The sequence below is a fragment of the Urtica dioica genome, chromosome 11 (genome assembly GCF_054948205.1).
Source record: "Urtica dioica subsp. dioica isolate 48M chromosome 11, U.dioica_male_clone48M_v1_H2, whole genome shotgun sequence".
Classification (NCBI taxonomy): domain Eukaryota; kingdom Viridiplantae; phylum Streptophyta; class Magnoliopsida; order Rosales; family Urticaceae; genus Urtica; species Urtica dioica.
Genome location: NC_142766.1, coordinates 23,264,735 through 23,273,488, shown reverse-complemented (window position 1 = coordinate 23,273,488; position 8,754 = coordinate 23,264,735).

Here is an 8,754-nt window from a genome sequence, read left to right as displayed (position 1 = left end):
ACTCAATTAAAAAATAACGATTCTCAATTCTTCACACCAATGTTGTCAAAACTTAAATTTTATCATAGGGAATCATATTTCAATATAATGATTCACAGCTTGAGATGCGAAGCGAGACTAATCACGATGATACTTATTCTGATATATAGAAAAACTAACGAGTGTATAACTATAGTTTATTAAGAGCAATGCGCATATTGTTTGAAAATTTAAAATATTTGGTATTTTGTTTAAAGACTTGGAACATTGAATATTTCTCTTGAAAACTTAACATTAGTTAAAAATGGATATTTCGTCCAAATTATCAAAGATAAGGGACAATCTGAGTCATTCAATACAAATCTATCTTGTTTGTTGACTTAAAAGAAAAGTCCTACGTGGAGTACTAATTGAGAGAACCACAGCCAATATATATAGGGCACCTCAAACCAAGCAGAATTCACACCACACACACGCTATTATCTATGAAGGTGATCAAAATGGTTAAGTAATTAAACCTTCAATTATTTTAAACATTTAATAATTAACTATTCAAATGAATTTGACCGATCATTCGAGATTTTTTTTGAACGATTAAAAGATACTTATTAGTCTTAATATTTTGTTTACAAGTAGTTGATTAACCATGAAATAATCGGTTATAAAATGAACCATTTTGTTAATTTTAACCAAAACAAATAATTAAAATTAATCTGTCGGTTATTAATATTTTAACTGATTAAGCGGTTAAAAAAATGCCACTTTTAATTGTCACAGCGCCGCCGAACCCTTCGGCGATTAGCTATCGTCATCAAGTTGTTTCCTATGTTATGTTTTGGGTTTCTTCGTCTACATCTTATTTTCGTCGTTTTTTTTTCTTCTTCTGCTTATTGTCACCAACTATACGCTGTTAGTAACGGTCCGAGATCACCCCTGTTTAGGGATGGCAATTTAACCCGCTTATCCGGCGGGTATCCCCGTTACCCGGTCCGTCTCAAAATCCGGGTAAACGGGTCCGGATGACGGGTAACAAATTATAACGGGTACGGGTAACGGAATAGGTGTACCCGACTTTACCCGTACCCGTTGCCAACCCTACCCCTGTAACATCGATTCTACTTTGAGAGTGTCTATCCATATATGAAAGTAATGTTCCCTATCAATATAAAGCTTAAATAAATAGATAATACAGATTCTAATTCTTTTTATCCCGCAATCGAACAAATGTGTTAGAAACTAGATAGTGGTTTACATATTAAATAATAAACGCTAAGTTAACTACTTATTATGCAATGTATTATAATACATTGCTAAAAATTCTTTTTTGAAGTGTGGACAAAAAAGTGTCCTGAATCCTGATACAATAAAAGAAAAATATCATAAATTGTGATACAATTACCGATGATCACATTAACAATTAGTATATAAATTAAAAGATGATGTTTACAAAAAGGTTATTTTTATTTTTTATAAAGGGTTATTCAAAAGAATATATTGATAAAAGATGATCACATTAACGTAGAAGTGAGCGCAATATATGCTTGGAAGACTTGTGTGAGTGAGGTCAATCGTTGATCCAGAAGATGAAGACAAATACAATGAAAGGGGGTCAGTAACGGTCGCATTGTCTTGCTAAAATATCATTGTCTTGAACAGTTTTTAACTCGAAGACGTTCACCCTCGAAAACTAAACATTATCCTATAGTGAAACGTAGTCTTCAATAATTAAAAAGCTATAACAAAAAATATCAACCACTTACTTGGATGATGAAATTCACATCCTCACATAGGCATCACGAAGATACAATATACTAGGTTCTGAATCAATGATACGGTATATATGGTCGATTATAAATGTTTTAAATAATCATCTAGTCATTTGTATAGTTTCTCGAGATTAATCAGTCACAACGGCACACATTTCAAGTATTCATTCCACCAGTGCGGAACCAGAAATTCAAGTTAAAGGCACAAAATTGAAAAAAAAATTCAAAGAGGTACTGATTTCTATGCTTATCGCGACAGTACTGATTACTGATAGTCTGATACAGATGGTATATCGCCTATATATCGGTATTTGAAAATGATTAAATACGTACCGATACAAAAAAAAAAAAAAAAAATTATTAAAAGAATGTTATAATTAAAAAAAAATATTAATAAAAAATACAAATGATAATTATTTATTGAAAAATATATTATTTTTCTAGGGTAGGTGAGGGAGAAGAGCTATATAAAGAGCAGGTATCAGAGCATGCAATTCACAACCCAATTGAAAGCACAATAATTATATCATATATAAAAGCTTAGAAATAAGTGAGAGTGTGAGACAGATCAGAATGGTGAGGTGTCAACTAGTTTACTATGTGTTGGCAATTTGGCTGCTTGCCACGACTGTGATTGCCAGGACAATCGCTCTGCCGCCGATGAAGCCATTTTATTATTACAGATCACCTCCACCGCCGTACCACCGCGGCGGATGGCCACACTTCAGACCACCACCACATGTCTAAGCAATATTCCAGCTGTGTCTGTGTGGCTACTATTTATACAAGTCTTTCTATATCCATATCAAACTATCGAAATACTGAGTTGGTAAAATAAATATGGTGATGTTTGTTTTTTTCCCTTACGTGCATGATCTGTTTACATACAATAAACGCTCAGTAAACTATGTTATTACTATTCTTTCAGAGCAAAAAAAAAAAAAAAAAAAAAAAACTATGTTATTACTAAAATGTGGTTGTCTAGCATGGCTGAAACTTAATAAAGGAAAACTTCCCCGGGGCTAAAGTGCATCGACTTTCCAAAGGATCCTTTAATTTTAATATAAAAGGATTTGGTTTATATTAGGCAGTTTAAAAGGATATGGTTGGAAATTATTGTATTTATAAAACTGTAACATTTTTCTCAAAATGTAATCTACATGTGATGAACGATACTGGAACACGTAAAAAGAAAGTCCACGTCACTGACACTGAGGCCGTATCGGCGAGTTCACTAACCCCACGTCTTCTTCTTCTTCCTCCTCCTCACTGAATCGTCTTTATTATTATTTTTTGCATAAATAATATAAAAAAAAGCTAATTTTTTTTACGAGCGATGGTATCGCCGATTGTCCCGGCGAATAATGATAGCATGGAAAGAAAATAATAAAGCTTAAATTGATGACCTATATATATATATATATATATATAGTATTCAGAACAGTATCGGCGATTCTCGCGATAAAAACAACACTACGACCACGAGTCATAGAATAAACAACCGTGGTCTTTTATATTAAAAAACACTATCAATGTACTTTCTTTTGCGAAACCGATGTATTCACTCATAAGCGAAAAAAAAAAAGTTACAAAAAATTAAGTTCAAAAGAAAAAGAAATAAAAGAAAAGTAAGAGATGAAAAAGAAACTACCTAGCACTCACTTAGAAACGCAAAGTAAGATAACCTCTTGGTCCCACATGTCCATAGAACAGCCGTGGACGTTGACTATATATATATATAGTTTGTCACTATTTCTAGTCTACTTGCATAAGAATAAAATGCAAAGAAAAATGAAAGCATTGCTTGATATTTATTTGTCTCAACGATTGACGTCGCTCGTATAAGTCTTCCAAGTTTGTCCTCACGTCACTCCTACGTTTTCTGAATAAACTAATTTCCCGGAAGTTACCCATACTTTAAGTTCATCATCAATGTAACCATTTCATTTAAGTTTTCATCAACTTGTATAAAAATTAATATTAACATAGACATGTACATCGGGTTGGGATTTCGAATTTGTTTGTTTCATGAACCCGACTCGAAATCTTGGATTTCTCATTTTTATAACTTAATTCAAACCGTTTATGGTACTAAAACCAAATCAACCCAAACCAATAATAATCGATTTGGTTTGGTTTGATTTATTTAGAGTGACTTAAGTCGGTTAGTTGGGGTTAATTTATTACAACAAAAGTACAAAATAGAATATCCTCGTACGCAGGAAATCATTTGAGGAAGTCTTCAACAGGTCAGGCCGAGCTAAGACGGCCTTAGGTCGGAGAGTTGTGATTGTAGAGTTGACTCGAGGAGAGCTTGATTGATTGTTCCTTATTTGGGCCAGGCTAAGACTCGGATGTCTGAGCTTGGCGATTTTGTCATGGGCCATGCTTCCGGGCTTTAAGATTACTCTTTGGGCCTAGACTAAATTCTTCATTTGGGCCCACAAGTTCAATAATGATGAGGGACGAAGTCCAACACCAACATCTCTTACAAATTAGGAAAATAATCACGGAATAGTATTTTGTAGGAAAATAATTGTCTCTCTTGATTTTAGTAATAGAACTATCAAATTTTATGTTTTGGTTGATTTTGGTAAAATGACACAAATTTAATATTATTTGTGTAAAAAAAATATAAAATTCACATGGACAAAAAAAATCAAATGGCGTGTTATCCTCAAACTAAAAAATAATGATACTTAAAGAAGCAAAGTAAGATGACGTGATCATGTCCAATAGAACACTCGTGGAATTTTGACTATACAGTTTGTCATTATTTCCTAGTCTATTGCATAAGATTAAAATACAGAGTAAAATAAAATCATTGCTTGGTTTTTTATTTATGTCTCCACGATTATTAACCCCAAGTATTTCCTTTTTTTTTTTTTTTGTAAATTGTAGCTACTGTGCTAAATTAGATCAAATTTACTCATGTTTCAAATTTATTTGCTAGAGTCGCTACGTACGTAATAGTTTTGCCTATCAGTTTGATGCCAACTGCTAAGTTGCCGGACGTTATCATCGTTTGAATGAATTATGTCCTGATAATATGAAAATAACAAGCGAAATAAGATGACGTGGCGCAATCTCTACCACAGAACAGCCATGGACCTTGACTATATATTTTCTTACTATTCATAGTCTACCCAAATAAAAATAAATATAAAAGAAATATGTATTTATTGTCATGATGCATACGTCCCAATTTAATTTTCTAACCCACAGTCACTATCTGCCTACGTGCACCACCTTTTTTTTAAGTGACTTGTGTGAGTGAGAGTTCAAATCTCACTAATTGCTATAAGAAAAATATTCCACGTTGTAGTAAAGTTTCAAACTGATCCTAATTTATGTTTCAATGTCTGATGTATGTTATTGCATATTTATCTACATGATGTGAAAAATGAAATACTACAAAAAAAATTTATATGTATATATACCTACTCTCTTTGAGAAATTTTATTTTATGGACCTCAAAAATAAAATAAAAAATTTATCAAAGCTATACTTTATAATTGCAAAACATCAAAAACTGAATTTTTGAATCAAAATCGGATAAAAATGCATTTTCAGCCCATTTTTTTTTCTTCCTATTTCACTCTCTAATTTTTTTATTATTATTTAAGATTCCGATGTTCAACATGACAAAAAAAGTAAGATTTTCATCTTTATTCGTGTTTGAATTGTTGTAGAATAGTTTTAATAATGATTATTAGATGATTTGAATCAGTTTTGGAAAAATTTAATTGAATTTGAGAATTTTTTTTCCCTATGAAATAGATGATTTAAGATTAAATCTAATGAAATTCATTGCATTTTCCGATAAAATACGATGAAATTCAAATATTTGAGATGATTTTCAAAGATTTAAGATGATTTTCGATGATTTCGGATGAAATTCAAAGATTTAAGATGATTTAATAAGATGATTTCCGATGACTTAAGACGATTTTGGATGATGTTCAATTAAATTCAAATATTTAAAAGGAAAAAAATGGATTGAAAGAGGATTTTTATCTGATTTTGAGCCAAAAGTCCAATTTAAATATTTTACAAGTATGAGGTTTAACCATAATATTACTTCACTTTTGAGTCCAACAAATAAAATTTATCCTCTCTTTCTTGACTCGGCGGATGGCATTGCTTAGGTCGAGAAATATATACATTAATATAATCAAATACCGTAATGAAACTAGTGATATATAAATTGTTAAACCTATATAGTTAAATACTGGCCATTTTAACGAAAACAAAAACATCCAATGTCATTGACTTCCTGGTATAAAGAAGAATAATAAGATACAATATAATGTAGAGTTTTTGTATCTATGACAGTATATATTGGCATCGTTTGACATAACTTTGTTTTTTTAAAATACGCTTTTTTTTTTTAAACCGACAGGTGTTTGGTAAACTGTTTATAAAACAGTTGTTGCTGGTAACAAAAACTGATTTTGCGTTTGATAAAATAAATATATTATAGTAAAAAGATAAAAATAGTCATGTTTTTAAAAATTAAATAATAATTATTAATATTCTTTTTAATAAACTATAAACTAAAACTATACTATATATAAAAAAAAACTATAGACTACTTAACAATGGCAAAAACGAATCAATAGAATAACTGTGTATATGATATTTTGTTCTCTTTTATTACTGATTTTAAAAATAAATGACAGGAAGACTTATCAATGTGTATATATAATTGGTTGTCTTTTATGCAAACCAAACATTGGGAATAGTTTTTGAAATACAGACCAATTCCTTCAATGATCTCTCTTTCTCCAGACTTGAAATTACTGAGAGAGCTTTTTAGAAATATTTTGATCTTTTTCTTGGGCCTCTTTTTAGTTGTCAAGTGAAGTGTGTCTTGTTAGTGCATGTCTTTCTATGCATAGATCTTTAACAATGTTATGGATAATCACGTGAGGATATTAAAGTAATTTTATATCAAATACAAAAACGTTTTTTTTTTAATTTAAGATTCCTAACTTTTGTGACTCATGTACAATTTTTAAAATCGTTTTTAAAGTTTTTTTTAAAAAATGTTTTACCAAACAACATGATTGCAGTTTAGTTTTTGCTAACAGCAAAAACAGGTTTAAAAAAGTTGTACCAAACACGCCCATTATATCAATCAATAACTTGGTCCAGTGGTGGTGGTAATTTTACATTATTTTCATAGATTTAGCTCCCAAGGTTCCACATGTCCCATATTTAATTTACTCTTTGCGCTGTGCAATTAAAGACTTATCCCGTCTCAACTTTAAGCACATATAGATATAGATATGTGTATATATGATTCAATCCTTGCTAATCGTATTAATAACAGTACAAAAATTTCAGTATATATTATATTAATTTGAATTTGTCGTTTGTGTTATTAATTTTACAGTTTATATATATTGTTAAAAAAACAAAATGTCACAACCACGAATCGAAATACAAACTACATATCGAGTACTGTAGTTGTCGAACAAGATGTATAGATTGCTCTAAATACAGAAGAACTTATAAAAAGAAGGGGAAAATAAATAGGTCGTTGGGTGCTATGTGATAGGAAAGAAAGTATGAGCGTTTCTAATGTGCATGAGGGCTTCTCCAACCCAACGGCATAACGCCAAATATAGTGTAAAAACAGCTCCAATCACACGTGATAGCCAACACCAAATTTGGTGATTTAAACAGTGGCACGACATATATGCCGTGCTACTGTACAACACGCCATTGCTTTTAAAAAAAAAAAAAAAAAAATTAACATATTAAATTCAAAGGTTTTTTTTTTCATATATACATATATTAACCTTATAAATGTTTATAAAACACAAAAACTCATAAATTGATTACAAAAATATCAAAACAAAGTTCAATTAAAACATAAAAATTTAAATATATGTTACAAAGTTTAAATTAAATGTAATATTTTTAGTAATGTTTTTTTTTATTTATCTTTTTTTTTATTTATCTTAATTTTTGTTAAATATTGGTAAGTATTAAATTATTTTAATCACTTAATTAAAAAATATCACCATTATAATTATTTATTGAAATATTTATTAATAAAGCGATTGTTTTATTTTAATAATAAAATAATGGTGAATATTATTTTTAGTGTGAAATTTGGTGTTGTGGTTGGAGTTGGAAAAAATTTTGGTGCTAAATCAACACAAAAGTTGTGTTGAATTAACACCAAATATAAGAATTGGGTTGGAGTTGCCCTGAGAAGGTCTCCTTGTCCTCATTCTTAAGAGTGAGTTTTTGGGTATGTGGGTTGACGAGACCAATATTCATGGCAGTTATAAACATTTTACATTTTAACAAATATTTTTCTAGTTTATAAATATTTTAAACAATAGTCATCGAAATTTTAAGATAGATGTTCTTAAATATTAATATAATTTTAATTTTGGCTATTAATTTTAAACAAATTTGTTTATAAAAATCAACAATAATTAGGATTAAATAATAAAATATAATATAAGGGTTTTTTATCACAAAATTTTAACATAGGACTTTTTGTGTCATGAAGTAAAAAATTGGTTTTATTTTATTTTATTATGATAATGCATAAAATATATGCGTTTTTTTATGTCACTTGAAACTGAGAGTTTATATAATGATATTTTTCCGCATATTTTTTCCTCAATAGTGTGCATTCGGAAAAGCTTCGTAAGAAGTACTCACCCCTTCATGAGATTGTCCTAAGTATATCATTCTTAGTTTTGATATATTTAAAATTTTAAATAGTAAGTTTTTGAAAGAAAAATAGAAGAAGATGGATATCTTGTTTTTATAAAGTGCACTTAGTCTTCCTCATGTGATTTTTCTTTAATGAGTGACACACATTAAAGCAAAATCAATTAACTTATTCCCACTGTAGACGCTTTATATAAAGTTTCTTAAAGCAAAGAATACAAAAAAAAAGTGAGGGAGAAAAATATCAAAATGAAATAAAGTAAATAGTACTACTTTCCTCAAAAAAAAAAAAAAAAAAAAATCGGAGTCA